Source organism: Salmo salar, chromosome 07 (assembly GCF_965601325.2).
Source record: "Salmo salar chromosome 07, fSalSal1, whole genome shotgun sequence".
In the NCBI taxonomy this organism is placed as follows: domain Eukaryota; kingdom Metazoa; phylum Chordata; class Actinopteri; order Salmoniformes; family Salmonidae; genus Salmo; species Salmo salar.
This window is the reverse complement of record NC_138297.1, coordinates 14,351,156-14,371,296: the sequence shown is the minus strand read 5'-3', so window position 1 is coordinate 14,371,296 and position 20,141 is coordinate 14,351,156. Positions and strand designations below refer to the sequence as shown.

The 20,141-nt window shown below is 44.2% G+C and overlaps 1 protein-coding gene across 3 annotated transcripts in view; it reads right to left on the bottom strand.

Moving 5' to 3' along the window:
- Positions 1-20,141, bottom strand: part of LOC106608572 (cGMP-specific 3',5'-cyclic phosphodiesterase) — a 128,680-nt gene that overhangs the window by 40,033 nt on the left and 68,506 nt on the right. The gene's annotated exons all lie outside the window — the stretch shown is intronic.

Below are 20,141 nucleotides of genomic sequence, written 5' to 3'. Positions count from 1 at the left end.
GGGAGAGAGAAAAGTGTGTGTGTGTGTGTGTTTGTGCAAGCCGCGAGAATACTAAGCATAATGATGATACCTGATGGTAGCAGCATGTCGTTTTTAATTATTAAACCCAAACCATAGCCCTAACTTTAACCACTCGGGGTGAATGACTAAACTGTTAACCTCTCCAATGTTTCTGTTTTGACCATGCAACCGCGCTGAAGTAATGTGGCAAAAATAGACATTTGTTGATAATACGTCGGAATTTCAAAGGGAAACTATGAGATCTTGTTGGTCTGTGTGTGTGTCTGCATCTGTGCTCATCAGGTTTGCATGGGCCCTCATGTAAGTAAAAAATGTTGACTTCAGAGTGTGTGTTTGTACATTATGACATGTGTGTGTTCATACAACGGGTGTGTCTATTCCTGAATGCTGAGTGGTTAAAACCGCATTCCAACCAGTGTCTATTCCACAAGTTAACACCGGCTAAATCTATGATGTTAAAATGCCTATTTACTCTGTTCCATCTGACTGCACAATCCACTGTCTCATCAGACCAGCCAGGCGATTTATAAACCTGATCTTCACTAACATTTAGTTTTCAACAGCAGAGATTTGTAGAAACCTTGCTGTCTGTCTCACCGGCATTTGCAACATTGTTTCAATATTGAAATGTGATCTCCAGCTGTCCCATAGTAATGAACATGTTGGGAGTCGGGACGAGACAGACAGGCAGGCAGCGTTTCTCAGCCAGTCGAAATCATGAATCAGCTGGCATCATTTTTATGGATATATATAAAGAAATGTCAATTGTAAAAAGGGCAGCTAGTTTAGTTTGCAGTCTTTCCAGCTTCAGTTTGAAGTGATGGTGTTAGCTGTGTTGTTGGCTAGATCCTCTGAACAACAATGTCCTGACGAGTGAGCACATTATCTATGCCAAGCGAAATCGTGCCACATTACCTCATTGTTATAGATGTATCCAAATAGTCACTAGAAAACAGCTTAAATAAATGCAAATGCAGCTACTTTGCTGTTATTCTGGCTGTACTTTTGGACGTGACTGTAAATTAGCCGTAGCTGGCCAGCCAGTATGGCAATGGAGCATTTAGAACGAACGACTGGGTTGTGTCCATAGATACAGAACAAAAAGACTTAACGACTGGGTCGCGTCTCTGGCAACCAAAACGATAGAACGAACGACCAGCCGGCTTGGGTAGCAACCCTAGATTTGTGTCGGGACTATATCTTGTGGAAGGCTGAAATAGTATGAATAAATTCATAAAAATAATGTTTTCAATAAAAATATATCAATCATTATTTGAATATGTTGGTAACCCGTTGTATAAAAAGTGATAATGCCCTCGAAACCGGTGTTTTTTGCATTGCATATATTTACCATATCATATGGCGACAGAAACATAAACCTTTTACCTTATCATAAGTAGACATATTTGCAAATTATTAAATCCTTCCAATAGAAAAAAACCCGATTTAGTTACGAATTAAACTTTAATAAAATGATTTGACTCTTCACATGGGATGATCCCCAATGATCCATCGCATCTCTCAAAAACGTTTTCAACATACATCTGTAAAATGATAGTCTAGAAACTAAAGCTTTGGTTGTCTTCCTCTCAGGCTTCCATGTCTTCTCCCTGGACCTCCTCAATGTCCACCTCTTGAACATCAGACTCTGAGGCCTCATCTTCACTGTCACTTTCCAACCTTGTTGAGGATGGCTCGTTGTCAGGCTCAAAAATACTCAAATTTGCCCAGATGGCCACCAATTTTTCAACCCTTGTATTGGTCAGCCTGTTGCGTGCTTTGGTGTGTGTGTTCCCAAAAAAGGACCAGTTGCACTCTGAGGTGGCTGATGTTGGCGGGATTTGGAGGATGATGGAGCCAACAGGGGAAAGAGCCTCAGATCCACAAAGTCCCTTCCACCAGGTGGCTGATGAGATATGTTGGCACAACTGCCATATTGCATCTCCATCCCAAAGCCCTTGCTTAGAAGTGTATTTTGCCAGACTGCCAAGAACCTTGCCCTCATCCAGGCCAAGGTGGCGAGACACGGTAGTGATGACACCATAGGCCTTGATCTCTGCACAAGACAGGATGCTCATGCCAGCATACTTGGGGTCCAACATGTACGCTGCGGCGTGTATGGGCTTCAGGCAGAAGTCTTCCCGCTTTTTGATGTATTTCAGAACTGCAGTTTCCTCTGCTTGGAGCAACAGTGAAGTGGGCAAAGCAGTACGGATTTCTTCTCTTACATCTGCAAGCAGAGTCTGAACATCAGACAGGATGACATTGTCTCCCTGAGTCCGTGCAATGGCTACTGCTATAGGTTTCAGGAGTTTCAGGCTGCTTACCACTCTCTCCCAAAATGCATCATCCAGGAGGATCCTCTTGATGGGGCTGTCCATATCGACAGATTGTGATATGGCCATTTCTTGGAGACACCTTCCCCTCCAGGAGACTGTCAAACATGATGACAACACCGCCACAATGGGTATTGCTGGGCAGCTTCCATGTGGTGCTCTTATTCTTCTCACTTTGCTTGGTGAGGTAGATTGCTGCTATAACTTGATGACCCTTCACATGAGCCTTATCCATTTCCTTGGCTCTCTTGTAGAGTGTATCCATTGTTTTCAGTGCCATGAGGTTCTTGAGAAGCAAATTCAATGCATGAGCAGCACAGCCAATTGGTGTGATGTGAGGGTAGGACTCCTCCACTTTAGACCAAGCAGCCTTCATGTTCGCAGCATTGTCTGTCACCAGTGCAAGTACCTTCTGTGGTCCAAGGTCATTGATGACTGCCTTCAGCTCATCTGCAATGTAGAGACCGGTGTGTCTGTTGTCCCTTGTGTCTGTGCTCTTGTAGAATACTGGTTGAGGGGTGGAGATGATGTAGTTAATTATTCCTTGCCCATGAACATTCGACCACCCATCAGAGATGATTGCTATACAGTTTCCTTTCTCTATTATTTGCTTGACCTTCACATGAACTCTGTTGAACTCTGCATCCAGCAAATGAGTAGATAAAGCATGTCCGGTTGGAGGGGTGTATGTGTAACCGATGTGAAATGGCTAGTTAGTTAGCGGTGGTGTGCGCTAATAGTGTTTCAATTGGGTGACGTCACTCGCTCTGCGACCTGAAGTAGTTGTTCCCCTTGCTCTGCAAGGGCCGCGGCTTTTGTGGCACTATGGGTAACGATGCTTCGTGGGTGACTGTTGTTGATGTGTGCAGAGGGTCCCTAGTTCAAGCCCAGGTTGGGGCGAGGAGAGGGACGGAAGCTATACTGTTACATTGATGCTGTTGACCCGGATCACTGGTTGCTGCAAAAAAGGAGGAGGTCAAAAGGGGGGTGAGTGTAACCGATGTCAAATGGCTAGCTAGTTAGCGGTGGTGTGCGCTAATAGTGTTTCAATTGGGTGACGTCACTCGCTCTGCGACCTGAAGTAGTTGTTCCCCTTGCTCTGGCGCGATGGGTAACGATGCTTCGTGGGTGTCAGTTGTTGATGTGTGCAGAGGGTCTGGTTCAAGCCCAGGTTGGGGCGAGGAGAGGGACGGAAGCTATACTGTTACATATGCTGGGTGAAGAACATTCAGAAATCTCTTCCAATACACATTGCCTGTGAGCATCAGAGGTGAACTAGTTGCATACACAGCTCGAGCAAGACATTCATCAGCATTTCTCTGACTGCGTTCCTCCATTGAGTCAAAAATACGTCTGATTCCAGGAGGACCATGAGCTATCGATAAGGTGTCCAATTCATCATTTTCACCTCGAATAGAAGTAGAGGGACTTTTGTCAGAGGTTGCTTGTTGTGAGCGCTGAGTGAACTTTATGCACTTGGCCAGATGATTCTGCATCTTTGTTGCATTCTTCACATATGATATGGCACAGTATTTGCACATGTACACAGCTTTTCCTTCTACATTAGCTGCAGTGAAATGTCTCCACACATCAGATAATGCCCGTGGCATTTTCCTGTAAAAATTTGAAAAAAAGTGTAAAAAAACAACAAACACAATTCCATGTACATAAAAATAGTTAAACAGATAGATTAAACAACCCCTTTATAAGATAAATGTTTTAAAATGAAACCTTTATGGAAACAGAAACACTCCTCAGTTAGCAGGCTCAAGCAAGCTAAAACCAACAGTGTAGTAAAAACTAACTAGCAGAAATTGTTAAGTTAGAACTGATTTAAATACACTTTGCTGTCGGCTACTATTTACTAGTTAACAAAAAATCATGTCATATAAAATATATTCACCCCATCCAGTACTGTAATCAAAACTTACCAGAAAGCATGTAGTCCTTGGCTCAGACAGTGTAGTAGTGTGGACTCAATAGCATCTCATTAGTGTGCAAGATCTTGAGAATCAGCTGTACATGTGATGGAAGAATGCACTGTGCATGCAGAGGGTTACAATTCCATTGAATTGGGGATAGTTTAACCAAAATATGCCACGAGACCTAGAATTGCCTTATGTGTATACCACAAAAAAGGTTCACTGTTATAATCTAACTTTTTTGATGAATTTAAGCAAAATTCCCAAAACTCCCGGGCTTAACTTCCCATGGAAAATTTCTTTAAAAAATCAGGAAATTTACCGAAAAGTTTTCCGGCCCTTTGCAACCCTATGAACCACTGAGACCTACTGGTAATAACTGAGGCACCACCATCCGTACAACCCTCTCTCTCCCCACTCCCAACGGAGAGAGGGAAGTTTATATATTTCAGGCCTGGCCAGAAGCTGAGTTTATTTCAGCAGTCCCTGACTCACGGTTACCCCCTTATAGGGACTTGTTTTCAACCTGCTCTCTCCCTCTCACAAAGTATCCTTTTTCCATTTTTAAGAGCCGAGAGGGTGAGGCAGGATGTTCTGATCCTGAGGAAGTCAACTACATGAGAGCGGGGGAAGTTGTGTTAAAAAATGTAAACAAATAAATAATCTACCTCACTTTTTATCACAGGGTGTCATACAACTCAATCTGAGTTAAATCTGAATGGGTCTCATGTTAAACATACAGAATATCTCTGTCAAGCTTTAGCCTGTCAGGGAAAGTTGACATTAAATCCCAAAGGGTTTACTGTTTAAAACTTTTGTAGGGGTATATACATCCACCTATGTCAGTGGTGTTTGGCTGGATTTTATAGCAGCAGCACAAGGGACTTTTAACGAGACATGCCATGCCTGTAATTGTTTAGTGTAATAAGTAATCTAGTTTGTTTATAAAGTCCATGTTAGCTAAACGAATCCCAGTCGCCTTGTCTGGCCTGGTTGGTTATATCACATCTGATACACCTCTCTGTTGGATTCAAGTCAGCGTCTGACCCAAAACAACAATGTGATGAGAGTTTTAACGGCAGGAGAGCATGCTGACTTCCCGTCGGCGAACCAAATGTCAGAGTCTATCAGATATCCCGTCGCCACTTTTACGGCTCAGTGGATAATGTGTACAACGTCCCTAGACAAGTCACAGAAAGGAACAGAAGCATCCCTGTTAATTCAGTTAACAAGATTTCATAGCTCTAACTTGACAAATGATTCGGAGGCTTGTTTAACGCTAGCTTTGTCATTTACTGGACTTAGCTTGTAGAGGGAGTTTACAAACAGAGGAACATCAAATCTAATTTTATTTGTCACATGCGCCCGAATACAACAGGTGTAGACCTTAAAGTGAAATGCTTACTTACAAGCCCTTAACCAACAATGCAGTTTTAAGAAAATACAAAAAAAAAGTAAGAGATAAAAATAACAAATAATTAATTTAAAGAGCAACAGTAAATAACAATAGCGGGGCTATATACAGGGGGTACCGGTACAGAGTCAATGTGCTGGGGCACCGGTGTCGAGGTAATTGAGGTAATATGTACATGTCGGTAGAGTTATATGGCTTAGTTGAGTTAGTGCAGACGTTTACATTGAGAGAAGCATATGGTCTTGTCATACAGATAGAGACAATGTATAGCGCCTCTCTCTATCTCCCACTCCCTCGCTCTCCCCTCCCTCAGTCAGCAAACACAGCACTAGCTTAAAGTAAGACTTGTAATTTATACTAAGAACGAATGAATGCAGTTTCCATGAATTTTTCTAAACTAATCTATAGATTCTTTTCACTGTAGAGACACTGTATACCTGCAAAACACCAGTCTCAACGTCAACAGTGAAAAGGCGACTCCGGGATGCTGGCCTTCTAGGCAGAGTTCCTCTGTCCAGTGTCTGTGTTCCTCTGTCCATCTTAATCTTTTCTTTTTATTGGCCAGTCTGAGATATGGCTTTTCTTTGCAACTCTGCCTAGAAAGCCAGCATCCCGGGGTCGCCTCTTCATTGTTGACGTTGAGACTGGTGTTTTGCGGGTACTATTTAATGAAGCTGCCAATTGAGGACTTGTGAGGCGTCTGTTTCTCAAACTAGACACTCTAATGTACTTGTCCTCTTGTTCAGCTGTGCACCGGGGCCTCCCACTCCTCTGTCTATTCCGGTTAGAGCCAGTTTGTCCTGTTCTGTGAAGGGAGAAGGACACAGCAGTGTACGAGAATAGACTGACGAGTTTCAGAAGAAAGGTCTTTGTTTCTGCCGATTTTGAGCCTGTAATCGAACCCACAAATGCTGATGCTCCAGATACTCAACTAGTCTAAAGGAAGGCCAGTTTTATTACTTCTTTAATCAGCACAAAAGTTTTCAACTTTGTATAACATAATTGCAAAAAGGGTATTCTAATGATTAACTATCCTTTTAAAATGATACACTTGGATTAGCTAACACAACGTGCCATTGGAACACAGGAGTGATGGTTGCTGATAATGGGCTTCTGTACGCCTACGTAGATATTCCATAAAAAAAATCAGCCGTTTCCAGCTACAATAGTCATTTACAAAATTAACAATGTCTACACTGTATTTCTGATCAATTTGATGTTATTTTAATGGACAGAAAATGTGCTTTTCTTTCAAAAACAAGGACATTTCTAAGCACAGTGACTTTTGAACGGTAGCATATATATATTATATATATATATATATATATATATATATATATATATATATATATATATATACTGACTTTGTGTTAGCTAGCCAACATTTAATTACTTCTGCGTTACGAACTAGACACGGACACGATTGATCCATTGGTAGCTTGTTGTTACCAAGTATTGGTGCTAACCATGTGTTATAGGATGCTAGCATGCTAGTTAGCTAGTTAGCTACGGCGTCATAGGACACGGTGCACTAGGTGGGTTTTCACGGAAGAATACTGTACCAAGTTATCTAGCGGAATAAACTAAGTTTGAGCCTATTCCTGGAAACATTGAACCACTGTAGTTTACATGAATTTTAATTTCTAATGGTAGCTAGAAAAGTTATATTTTAGCGTTTTAGTGTTTCAGTGAATTGTTAGTGAGGGAGGCCCTGTTCTCTCGCTTCCCCAGTTGTTTAGTTAATTTTTCATGCCAATCTCCTTTGCATTAGCGTAGCCTCTCCTGTAGCCTATCAACTATGTGTCGGTCTATCCCTGTTCTCTCCTCTCTGCACAGGCTATACAAACGCTTCACATCGCGTGGCCGCTGCCACTTTAACCTGGTGGTCCCAGCGCACGACCCACGTGGAGTTCCAGGTCTCCGGCAGCCTCTGGAACTGCCAGTCTTCGGCCAACAAGGCAGAGTTCATCTCAGCCTATGCTACCCTCAGGTCCCTCGACTTCTTGGCGCTGACGGAAACATGGATTACCACAGAAAACACTGCTACTCCTACTGCTCTCTCCTCGTCTGACCACGTCTTCTCGCACACCCCGAGAGCATCTGGTCAGCGGGGTGGTGGCACTGGAATCCTCATCTCTCCCAAGTGGACATTCTCTCTTTCTCCCCTGACCCATCTGTCTATCTCCTCCTTTGAATTCCATGCTGTCACAATCACTAGCCCATTCAAGCTTAACATCCTTACCATTTATCGCCCTCCATGTTCCCTTGGAGAGTTCATCAATGAGCTTGACGCCTTGATAAGTTCCTTTCCTGAGGATGGCTCACCCCTCACAGTTCTGGGTGACTTTAACCTCCCTACGTCTACCTTTGACTAATTTCTCTCTGCCTCCTTCTTTCCACTCCTCTCCTCTTTTGACCTCACCCTCTCACCGTCCCCCCCTACTCACAAGGCAGGCAATACGCTTGACCTCATCTTCACTAGATGCTGTTCTTCTACTAATCTCACTGCAACTCCCCTCCAAGTCTCCGATCACTACCTTGTATCCTTTTCCCTCTCACTCTCCTCCAACACTACTCACTCTGCCCCTACTCAGATGGTATTGCGCCGTCGCAACCTTCGCTCTCTCTCTCCTGCTACTCTCTCCTCTTCCATCCTATCATCTCTTCCCTCTGCTCAAACCTTCTCCAACCTATCCCCTGATTCTGCCTCCTCAACCCTCCTCTCCTCCCTTTCTGCATCCTTTGACTCTCTATGTCCCTTATCCTCCCGACCGGCTCGGTCCTCCCCTCCTGCTCCGTGGCTTGACGACTCATTGCGAGCTCACAGAACAGGGCTCCGGGCAGCCGAGCGGAAATGGAGGAAAACTAGCCTCCCTGCAGACCTGGCATCTTTTCACTCCCTCCTCTCTACATTTTCCTCCTCTGTTTCTGTTGCTAAAGCCACTTTCTACCACTAACTTCCAAGCATCTGCCTCTAACCCTAGGAAGCTCTTTGCCACCTTCTCCTCCCTCCTGAATCCTCCTCCCCCTCCCCCCCTCTGCGGATTTGAAAAGAAGGTCGACGACATCCGATCCTCATTTGTTAAGTCAAACGACACCGCTGGTCCTGCTCACATTGCCCTACCCTATGCTTTGACCTCTTTCTCCCCTCTCTCTCCTGATGAAATCTTGCATCTTGTGACGGCCGGCCGCCCAACAACCTACCCACTTGACCCTATCCCCTCCTCTCTTCTACAGACCATTTCCGGAGACCTTCTCCCTTACCTCACCTCGCTCATCAACTCATCCTTGACCGCTGGCTACGTCCCTTCCGTCTTCAAGAGAGCGAGAGTTGCACCCCTTCTCAAAAAACCTACACTCGATCCCTCCGATGTCAACAACTACAGACCAGTATCCCTTCTTTCTTTTCTCTCCAAAACTCTTGAACATGCTGTCCTTGGCCAGCTCTCCTGCTATCTCTCTCAGAATGACCTTCTCGATCCAAATAAGTCAGGTTTCAAGGCTGGTCATTCAACTGAGACTGCTCTTCTCTGTGTCACGGAGGCTCTCCGCACTGCTAAAGCTAACTCTCTCTCCTCTGCTCTCATCCTTCTAGACCAGTGGTTCTTAACCTGGGTTCGATCGAACCCCAGGGGTTCGGTGAGTCAGTCTCAGGGGTTCGGCGGAGGTCAAGACACACACCCGACTCATATGATTTGTGATGACACGCCCCGCTTGGCCATCATTGGCTGCAGGTGATCGCGCAACATCGCTTGGCCTATCTGTGCTGCAGGGAATTTGGCGCGCTCAGTAGTCGAATTGTGACTGTCGTGATGGTACGTCGTGTGATTTCTTTCTTAATATTTTAATCCCTTCATACTAACTATGTCGAGAAAAAAAAGAAAGTGGTCGGACGAATATGTACAATATGGATTCACATGTATAACGGAACGTGATGAGAGTCAGCGTCCTAACTGCATGATTTGCAATGCCAAGTTGAGCAATTCTAGTCTAGCACCGGCAAAACTAAGAGAACACTTCCTTAAGCTGCATGGAGATGGACAATACAAGAACACAACGCTCGCTGAATTCAAGGTGAAGAGAGCCAGATTCGATGAAAAGGCTACTCTGCCTGTTCTCGGCTTTGTACCCATCAACAAACCGATCCTCACAGCATCGTACGAAGTTGCTTACCTGATCGCAAAGCAGGGCAAACTACACACCATTGGTGAAACACTCATAAAACCAGCTGTGTTGAAGATGGCGAATATCATGCTGGGAAAAGCGGCTGAAGTTAAGTTATCCCAAATTCCTCTTTCAAATGACACCATTAGCGACAGAATAGAGGACATGAGCAAAGACATCTTGGCTCAAGTAGTTGCAGATCTGATTTCAAGCCCGGCAAAATTCAGCCTTCAACTCGACGAGACCACAGACGTTTCCAATCTAAGCCAGCTTGCTGTATTTGTGCGCTATGTGAAAGACGACGTGATAAAGGAAGATTTTTTATTTTGTAAGCCTCTTACGACAACAACTAAGGCAGCCGATGTGAAGAAACTTGTGGATGACTTCTTCAAAGACAACAATCTTTCGTGGGATATGGTTTCTGCAGTTTGTTCGGACGGAGCACCAGTCATGCTGGGAAGAAAGTCTGGTTTTGGTGCGCTAGTGAAAGCCGATGCACCACACATCATTGTTACGCATTGTATTCTGCACAGGCATGCGTTGGCAACAAAAACCTTGCCTCCAAAACTGGCAGAAGTATTAAAAATTGTAGTGGAATGCGTGAACTATGTGCGAAATAGTGCTCTGAGGCACCGCATCTTCAGTGAGCTGTGTAAAGAAATGGGCTCTGAATTCGAGGTACTTCTGTACCATTCTAACGTTCGGTGGTTATCCCGGGGACAGGTGCTGAATCGTGTTTTTGCCGTGCGTGTGGAATTAGCCCTGTTTTTGCAAGAGCACCAACATCATCATGCAGATTGCTTAAAAAATTCTGAGTTCATTCTCATTTTAGCGTACATGGCTGATATCTTCGCAGCTCTCAATCATCTCAATCAACAGATGCAGGGCGATGGAGACAACATCATCGAAGCGGAAGAAAACCTGAAGGCTTTTCAAAAAAAGCTACCGTTATGGAAACGACGAACAGAGAACGATAACTTCGCAAACTTTCCCCTGCTGGACGACTGTGTAAGTAAGATCGAAGATGTATCTGGAATCGGAGACATTTCTGTACCCGCGGAACTGAAGCAAGCAATTGCCACGCACTTAGATGAGCTTGCAAAGTCTCTCGACGGATACATCCCTACAAGAGAGTCATATCCAGCATGGGTGAGACAGCCGTTCACGTTTAGTGTTGAGACAACAGATGTCAATGATGAATACCTCGATGAAATCATTGAAATTCAGCAGAGCCAGGTTCAACAGCAACTCTTCAGAACAACAACGCTCTCAACGTTTTGGTGTCAACAAATGGTAACGTACCCTGTTATTGCTAAGAAAGCTCTGGAGATTTTCATACCGTTTGTTACAACATATCTTTGCGAGCAATCCTTTTCGAGGATGCTGGACATAAAAACGAAGGAACAGACTTTGTTGCGAAAATGACATGAGAGTGGTACTTGCCAAGGTGAAGCCGCGCATTTCTGAACTGGTCTCTGAAAGGCAACAGCAGAAGTCACACTGATTTGCAGTAAATATTCATTATTATGTTTTTGTTTTTGTGTGAAAATCATGTTTTAATGGTTTTGTTCTTTGAACACCGATGTTGATGCATGGTTCATTTTGTGCACCAGTAAAATATATACCTATGTTTTGAATTTTATTTTTCCAATTAAGAAGGGTTCGGTGAATGCGCATATGAAACTGGTGGGGGTCAGTACCTCCAACAAGGTTAAGAACAACTGTTCTAGACCTATCTGCTGCCTTTGATACTGTGAACCATCAGATCCTCCTCTCCACCCTCTCCGAGTTGGGTATCTCCAGCGCGGCTCACTCTTGGATTGCGTCCTACCTGACAGGTCGCTCCTACCAGGTGGCGTGGCGAGAATCCGTCTCCGCACCACGTGCTCTCACCACTGGTGTCCCCCAGGGCTCAGTTCTAGGCCCTCTCCTATTTTCGCTATACACCAAGTCACTTGGCTCTGTCATATCCTCATATCCCCTGGTCTCTCCTATCATTGCTACGCAGACGACACACAATTAATCTTCTCCTTTCCCCCTTCTGATAACCAGGTGGCGAATCGCATCTCTGCATGTCTGGCAGACATATCAGTGTGGATGACGGATCACCACCTCAAGCTGAACCTCGGCAAGACGGAGCTGCTCTTCCTCCCGGGGAAGGACTGCCCTTTCCATGATCTCGCCATCACGGTGGAAAACTCCATTGTGTCCTCCTCCCAGAGTGCTAAGAGCCTCGGCGTGACCCTGGACAACACCCTGTCGTTCTCCGCTAACATCAAGGCGGTGACCCGATCCTGTAGGTTCATGCTATACAACATTCGCAGAGTACGACCCTGCCTTACACAGGAAGCGGCGCAGGTCCTAATCCAGGCACTTGTCATCTCCCGTCTGGATTACTGCAACTCCCTGTTGGCGGGGCTCCCTGCCTGTGCCATTAAACCCCTACAACTCATCCAGAACGCCGCAGCCCGTCTGGTGTTCAACCTTCCCAAGTTCTCTCACGTCACCCCGCTCCTCCGCACACTCCACTGGCTTCCAGTTGAAGCTCGCATCTGCTACAAGACCATGGTGCTTGCCTACGGAGCTGTGAGGGGAACGGCACCTCCGTACCTTCAGGCTCTGATCAGGCCCTACACCCAAACAAGGGCACTGCGTTCATCCACCTCTGGCCTGCTGGCCCCCCTACCTCTGCGGAAGCACAGTTCCCGCTCAGCCCAGTCAAAACTGTTCGCTGCTCTGGCACCCCAATGGTGGAACAAGCTCCCTCACGACGCCAGGACAGCGGAGTCAATCACCACCTTCCGTAGACACCTGAAACCCCACCTCTTTAAGGAATACCTGGGATAGGATATAGTAATCCTTCTAACCCCCCCAAAATTTTTTTTTAAATATAGATGTACTATTGTAAAGTGGTTGTTCCACTGGATATCATAAGGTGAATGCACCAATTTGTAAGTCACTCTGGATAAGAGCGTCTGCTAAATGACGTAAATGTAAAATGTAAATAAATAAAAAAATATATATAAAAATACATAGAGAGGGAGAGAGAGAGAGAGAGAGAGAGAAAGCGAGAGAAAGCGAGAGAAAGACAGCGAGCGAGAGAGAGAAAGAGAGCTAGAGAGAGAGAGAAGAACCAGCTAGCCTGGCAACGAGAAACACACACACACACACACACACACACACACACACACACACACACACACACACACACACACACACACACACACACACACACACACACACACACACACACACACACACACACACCGTCACCTGGATGGCTCCCTATTTGAGCTGAGGCCAGTTGCCGCAGTACTAATTAAGCTACAGTGATAAAACAACCCCTATGCACAAAGCTCTAATCTTTGACCAACAATAAGCTTTACCACTTGGGTTAATGCCCTAGCTCAACTTAATCAGATAAGGTAACCCTCCAACAACCACATAACATCTGATGGAGGACACGCTGTCTATGCTATTCATATGATGTTGGATATCAGCACTTCAGCCAAAACACATGGACTTAGGATATATGTCTGTTGTTAACCACAGACTCATATCTTCCTCAGTTATCTACAACAACTGTCTGTGCGATGTTACTGGAACGGTAATAAAGTGTGGGTCTGTTACTAACTACTGTGGAACATGGATGGTTTAGATGCTTTCTGCTTGGTAAATATGATGGAGGTCGAGTCTTGGCCACAGTGTGCTGTGGAGATGTTTCTCTTACTGACACATACGCACCCATACACATGTCTGCAGGCCAAGTACACACACATGCACGCACACATGCATAAATGCAAAGACAGAGACAGAGACAGAGACAGACAGACAGACAGACAGACAGACAGACAGACAGACAGACAGACAGACAGACAGACAGACAGACAGACAGACAGACAGACAGACAGACAGACAGACAGACAGACAGACAGACAGACAGACAGACAGACAGACAGACAGACAGACAGACAGACAGACAGACAGACAGACACAGGGGGCGGATCGTGATTGATTCCCTTTGACCAGAGTACCACTCTTACTTCAGTGGCATTAGAAGAGGTCCTTTCTCCTCTCCTGATTGTGAAGGTGACTCATTTTGGGGAAAACAACTTTCAATCCAAATTGCATCCTTGTACAGAAAAGCTTTCAGCTCTCTCTAGTCAACTCCATCCTTTTCTCCCTCACAGAGACGTCTACAACACAACACAAGAGAATTTAATGGAGATGTCTGGTCTTAGCGTCTAGTGTTCTCCTCTCCTTACTCACTGCAATACATCACACTCCTCGCCGTAGATAAAAGTAGAAATTTACATTTTGAGGCTGTGGGGGGATTGTATGTGTGAAAGGGGAGTGGGAGAGTGTGTGTGTGTGTGTGTGTGTGTGTGTGTGTGTGTGTGTGTGTGTGTGTGTGTGTGTGTGTGTGTGTGTGTGTGTGTGTGTGTGTGTGTGCGTGCATGCGTGAGCAAACGTGCGTTCATGTTTATAATATATAATATTCCAAAGGTAAAAGTGTATTATTAATATCATGAGTTTGACATCCTATTTATATAAACTTCCACATCACATCTAAACTCTTAGGCTTGTGTGCGGCTGCTCGGGCCATGAAACCCATTTCATGAAGCTCCCGACAAGCAGTTCTTGTGCTGACGTTGCTTCCAGAGGCAGTTTGGAACTTGGTAGTGAGAGTTGCAACCGAGGACAGACTATTTTTACACGCTATGCGCTTCAGAACTCGGCGGTCCCGTTCTGTGAGCTTGTGTGGCCAACCACTTCACAGCTGAGCCGTTGTTGCTCCTAGACGTTTCCACTTCACAATAACAACACTTAAAGTTGACCGGGGCAGCTCTAGCAGGGCAGAAACTTGACGAACTGACTTGTTGGAAAGGTGGCATCCTATGACGGTGCCATATTGAAAGTCACTGAGCTCTTCAGTAAAGCCATTCTACAACCAATATTTGTGTAATGGGTGCGTGCTGGTGACAGGGATGTCAGGCGCAGGACAGTGAACTTGGATTAAACGGAGCAGTTTAATGAATATACAAAACTCTGAAAAACAAAATATACAAAATAAAATAAGAGGGTGCAAAACCCGTCGCACACCGCCCGAACAAGGAGAGGGACCGACTTCGGCAGAAGTCGTGACAATTTGTCTATGGAGATCGCATAGCTGTGTGCTTGATTTTATACACCTGTCAGCAATGGGTGTTGCTGAAATAGTCGAATCCACTCATTTGAAGGGTTGTCCACATAATTTTGTTTATATAGCGTAGGTATTTCTCTTGTCGAGGTGTAATAGGGCAGTGTGCAGTGCAATGGTGATTGCGTCGTCCATGGATCTGTTGGGGCGATATGTGAATTGTAGTGGGTCTAGGTCAGTGGAGGCTGCTAAGAGGAGAACGGCTCATAATTATTGCTGGAATGGAGTAAATAGAATGGTATCAAACACATGGAAACCATGAGTTTGAAGTATTTGATATCATTCCACACATTCCCCCTCAGCCATTACCACAAGCCCCTCCTCCCCAATTAAGGTGCCACCAACCTCCTGTGGTCTAAGGTGTCGTTTAAGGTGGAGGTGATATGATCCTTAACTAGCCTTAATAAAGCACATCATGATGACAGAAGTGAGTGCTATGGGGCGATGGTCATTTCCTTCAGTTACCTTTGCTTTCTTGGGTACAAGAACAATGGTGGACATCTTGAAGCAAGTGGGGACAACAGACTGGGATAGGGAGAGATTGAATATGTCTGTAAACACTCCAGTCAGCTGGTCTGTACATACTCTGAGAATGCAGCTTGGGATGCACATTTTATTTCAATATAGCTCTTTATTTAGGTTGATGGTATGACGTTGAAACAATTATGTTGATTCATGACACCATTTTACTATCAACATTGAAACAAGGTCAAATCAAATGTCTAATTAATAAACATAATTCCAACCACCCAATATAATGTATATAGGATGAAAATGTGTCATTTTCAATCCAATTTCAACATATACATAGTTCTGATGATTTTGTTGAAGTTGGATTGATGGACCAACCTGTTAGTCAGGTTGAGTCAATGTATTTCAGATCAAGTTTTTATTTAACCCTTATTTTACCAGGTAAGTTGACTGAGAACACATTCTCATTAACAGCAACAATCTGGGGACTAGATACAGGGGAGAAGAATGAGCCAATTGTAAGCTGGGGATGATTAGTTGACCATGATGGTATGAGGGCCAGATCAGGAATTTAGCCAGGACACCAGGATCAACACCCCTACTCTTACAATGTGCCATGGGATCTTTAATGACCACAGAGAGTCAGGACACCCATTTAACATCCCATCCGAAAGATGAAACCCTACACAGGGCAATGTCCCCAATCACTGCCCTGGGGCATTTGGGATATTTTTTAGACCAGAGGAAAGGGTGCCTCCTACTGGACACCACTTCCAGCAGCATCTGGTCTCCCATCCAGGGACTGACCAGGACCAACCCTGCTTAGCTTCAGAAGCAAGCCAGCAGTCAGAAGCAGGGTGGTATGCTGCTGGAGAGAGAGAAACAGCTGGCCTGGCAATGAGAACCAGACACACACACAGTCACCTGGACGGCTCCCTGTTTGTGCCAAAGATGTTTTAACCACAGACTCATATCTTCCTCAGTTATCTACAACAACTGTCTGTGCGATGTTACTGGAACGGTAATAAAGTGTGGGTCTGTTACTAACTACTGTGGAACATGGATGGTTTAGATGCTTTCTGCTTGGTAAATATGATGGAGGTCGAGTCTTGGCCACAGTGTGCTGTGGAGATGTTTCTCTTACTGACACATACGCACCCAAACACATGTCTGCAGGACAAGTACACACACCTACACACACATTTGTATGCATGCGCGCACACAAATGCACGAGCGCATGAGCGCACGAACAGACAGACAGACAGACAGACAGACAGACAGACAGACAGACAGACAGACAGACAGACAGACAGACAGACACAGGGGGCGGATCGTGATTGATTCCCTTTGACCAGAGTACCACTCTTACTTCAGTGGCATTAGAAGAGGCCCTTTCTCCTCTCCTGATTGTGAAGGTGACTCATTTTGGCAAAACAACTTTCAATACAAATTGCATCCTTGTACAGAAAAGCATTTTGCTTTCTGCCAGTCAGCTCCATCCTTTTCTCCCTCACAGAGATGTCTACAACACAACACAAGAGAATTGAATGGAAAAGTCTAGTCTTAGCGTCTAGTGTTCTCCTCTCCTTACTCACTGCAATACATCACACTCTTCGCCGTAGATAAAGTAGAAATTACAATTTATAGAAGTGTAGAAAAATAACACGAGGAATAAATACATCAGTAATTGTGTATTCAGATATATACTGTATGTACATTCAGATATAAACTGTATGTACATTCAGATATATACTGTATGTACATTCAGATATATACTGTATGTAGATTCAGATATATACTGTATGTACATATACAGTGCATTCGGAAAGTATTCAGACCCCTTGACTTTTTCCATATTTTGTTACGTTACAGCCTTATTCTAACATGGATTTATTTTTTTTCCTCATCAATCTACAAACAATACCGCATAAGGATAAAGCGAAAACAGGTTTTTAGAAATGTTTGCAAATGTATTATACATTTTAAAAACAGAAACACCTGAGCAATCGAGGGAGAAGGGCCTTGGTCAGGGAGGTGACCAAGAACCCAATGGTCACTCTGACAGAGCTCCAGAGTTCCTCTGTGGAGATGGGAGAACCTTCCAGAAGGACAAACATCTCTGCAGCACTTGACCAATCAGGCCTTTATGGTAGAGTGGCCAGATGGAAGCCACTCCTCAGTAAAAAGCACATGACAGCCCTCTTGGAGTATGCCAAAGGGCACCTAAAGGACTCTCAGACCATGATGAAACCAAGATTGAACTCTTTGGCCTGAATGTAAAGTGTCACGTCTGGAGGAAACCTGGCACCATCCCTTCGGTGAAGCATGGTGATGGAAGCATCATGCTGTGGGGATATTTTTCAGCAGCAGGGACTGGGAGACTAGTCTGGATCGAGGGAAAGATGAACGGAGCAAAGAGATCCTTGATGACAATGACCCTAAGCACACAGCCAAGACAACGCAGGAGTGGCTTCGGAACAAGTCTCTGAATGTCCTTGAGTGGTCCAGCCAGAGCCCAGACTTGAACCCAATCGAATCTCTCTGGAGAGACCTGAAAATAGCTGTGCAGCAATGCTCCCCATCCAATCTGGCAGAGCTTGAGAGGATCTGCAGAGAAGAATGGGAAAAACTCCCCAAATACAGGTGTGCCAAGCTTGTAGCATCATAGCCAAGAAGACTCAAGGTTGTAATTGCTGGCAAATGTCCTTCAACCAAGTACTGAGTAAAGGGTCTGAATACTTATGTAATTGTGATATTTCTGCTTTTTATTTTTTATACATTTGCAAAAGTAATGTCACTGTTTTTGCTTTGTCATTATGGGGTATTGTGTGTAGATTGATGAGGGGGAAAAAACTATTTAATCCAAGTTAGAATAAGGCTGTAACGTAACAAAATGTGGAAAAAGTCAAGGGGTCTGAATACATTCCGAATACACTGTAGGTAGGGATTAAGTGACCAGACAAGAAGATAGATAATAAACAGTAGCATCAGCGTATGTGATGAGTCAAAAGAGTTAGTGCAAAAAGGGTCAATGCAAATAGTTCCATAGTTAACCTGTTGGGGCTAGGGGGCAGTATTTGCACGGCCGGATAAAAAAACGTACCCGATTTAATCTGGTTACTACTCCTGCCCATTAACTAGAATATGCATATAATTAGTAGATTTGGATAGAAAACACTCTACAGTTTCTAAAACTGTTTGAATGGTGAGTATAACAGAACTCATATGGCAGGCCAAAACCTGAGAAGATTCCATGCAGGAAGTGGAAATCTGATTTGTGGAATCACCTTCAACACTTTGCCTATGAAACACACCGTGAGTTAGGATTCATTTAGCACTTCCTAAGGCTTCCACTAGATGTCAACAGTCTTTACAAAGTGGTTTGAGTCTTCTCCGGTAGAAACTGACCGAACGAGAGGCCTGGAAAGTTGGTCATAGGGGGAGGGCCATTACTACTATGACGCGGGCGCCCGTGGGTACCCTCTCATTCCGAAACGTTTAGTAAGACAATGCAATCGTCCGCCTTGAATATTATTGAAGCTCTGATTGAAAAAGGCCCTAAAGATTTATGTTATACAACGTTTGACATGTTTGAACGAACATAAATATATATTTTTTGCACATTTGTGACAACAAGTCCCGCGCGCCTTGTACATTATGAGTAGCCTTCGGAACGCACTAACAAGAAGGAGCTATTGGGACATAAATTATTAACTTTTTCGAACAAAACTACATTTGTTGTGGACCTGGGATTCCTGGAAGTGCCTTCTGATGAAGATAATCAAAGGTAAGGGAATATTTACAATAGTATATTTGATTTTAGATGGTTCCAAGATGGCTCTAACCTGTATCGCCTAGCCTATTTTTCTGAGCATAGCACCTCGTTTATTGCAAAGTGTGATTTCCCAGTAAAGTTATTTTTAAATCTGGCAATGCGGTTGCATTCACGAGATGTTAATCTATAATTCTTTGAATGACAATACTATAATTTACCAATGTTTTCGATTAGTAATTTTGTAAATTGTAGCGCTGATTCACCGGAAGCATTTGAGGGAAAATATTTTCTGAACATCACGCGCCGATGTAAAATGCTGTTTTTATATATAAATATGAACTTTATCGAACAAAAAAATGCATGTATTGTGTAACATGATGTCCTAGGAGTGTCATCTGATGAAGATTGTCAAAGGTTAGTGCTGCATTTAGCTGTGTTTTGGGTATTTGTGATGCATGCTAGTTGCTTTGAAAATGGCAGTGTGATTATTTTTGGCTGGGTACTCTCCTAACATAATCTAATGTTTTGCTTTTGCTGTAAAGCCTTTTTGAAATCGGACAACATGGTTCGATTCAGGAGAGGTGTATCTATAAAATTGTATAAAATAGTCATATGTTTGAGATATTGAACTTATAGCATTTATGAGGTATTTGTATTTCGCGCGACGCGATTCCACTGGCGGTTGACTAGGTGGGACGCAAACGTCCCACTGGCCCAGACAGGTTAACCTGGACTAACTATTTAGCAGTCTTATGGCTTGGGGGGAGAAGCTGTTCAGGGTCCTGTTGGTTCCAGACTTGGTGCATCGGTACTGCTTGCCATGCGGTAGCAGAGAGAA